This window comes from Rhagoletis pomonella, unplaced genomic scaffold (genome assembly GCF_013731165.1).
Source record: "Rhagoletis pomonella isolate Grant_MI unplaced genomic scaffold, Rhpom_1.0 Rhpom_scaffold_00001, whole genome shotgun sequence".
NCBI lineage: Eukaryota > Metazoa > Arthropoda > Insecta > Diptera > Tephritidae > Rhagoletis > Rhagoletis pomonella.
Genome location: NW_023458555.1, coordinates 108,202,136 through 108,203,719, shown reverse-complemented (window position 1 = coordinate 108,203,719; position 1,584 = coordinate 108,202,136).

The window sequence follows — 1,584 nt, the reverse complement described above, 5'->3', positions numbered from 1 at the left end:
TTGAGGCTATCAGTCTTTGAGCGCTTAGGAGTTCTTCCTCCCTGTCGACGAGGGATTGTCTCACGCCTTTTGTTTCCTTCGAAAATCATTGCTTCAGCAAGGGGGACCAGAAAGACTTTTAGTGATAACTTTTGCTTCTTATGTTCATTATAAACAATCCATGAATTTGTGATGAAACACCTATTTCACCACTTTTGAGACTTACGATTGAAATCATAAATGGTTGTCTTCTGGTCAGCCAAATCGACCCCACTCTTAATTCTGTTATAGTCATTGATACTCTTAGGACATTTATTTTTCTTCTTTGATCCGTCTTTTTTCTTTCTATGATTGTCTACAAGCGACGGCTCATGACAATTTGAAGCTAGGAGGACTTCTTTTGAATCCAGCCAAAATACCGCCAGAGTTTATTTGAAGCTGACTTTCTCCTCTGGCCAACTTTCCGACAAATTTAGGTGTATTCTTTCTGTTCTGAATGTATGTACCAAGTGCGGGGTATGGGACTATTTCTAACAGTTTAATTTAGGTAAAAAAGTAGTCAAAGGCTAAACAAACATCCTTCTCACGAATTGAAGAAACCAATTTATAAACTACTTTTTCTCCAAGAGTGGTAGGTTCAGACTGCACAGCATTTGCTTCCTTATCAGTATAAAGATTAAGATCGTAAGTGTAACCTACCTTCGAGTCAGGTCGCATCCAAATTTTAATTCCGCACTTTATTGGTTTCATTGGCATATATTGCTTCATGTTTGATCTACCTTTGAACATTGACTTCGAGCCGCTGCAAATGTTTTTTTCAGACATTGCACAACATAGGAGATGTAATATTCTTTAGAAGCGTCGGCGGGCTTATCGCAGTGATTATAATATAACTTTGATGATAATAATAAAAAGCGATCTCGCGATATACAGTTTTTATATCCGAGCGCACTTGTGCACAAGGGTATATTAATGCTCAGAATGAATAGAGAAATCGATTAAGCCATGTCTGTATGTCCGTCCGTCTGTCCGTCTGTCCGTCCGTCCGTGTACACGATAACTCGAGTAAAAATTGAGATATCTCAACGAAATTTGGTACGTAGGTTTCTGTTAATCCAAGGTAGGTTGGTATTGAAAATAGGCGAAATCGGACAGTAACCACGCCCACTTCCCATATAACGGTAATTTCCAGAAATACGAAGACTGCGGTATTTTAGTAACTACAGAAGATAATTCACTCAAAATTGATATTTGCAATAATTTTCAGACGAAAGATAAGAATGTTATAAATTTTTGGAAAATGGGCGTAGCCACGGCCACTTACGGTTACATGTGTATATCTTGGTAACCGCTCCTCCAATTTCTTCCAAACTTGGCACAGTTGTTGGCCTTGATACAGCATACTAAATGGCCGAAAATTTAAAAAATCGGACAATAACCACGCCCACTTCCCATATAACGGTAATTTCCACAAATACGAAAACTGCGATATTTTAGTAACTACTGAAGATTATTCACTCAAAATTGACATTTGTAATAATTTTCAGACGAAAAATAGGAATATTATAAATTTTTGGAAAATGGGCGTAGCCACGCCCACTTATG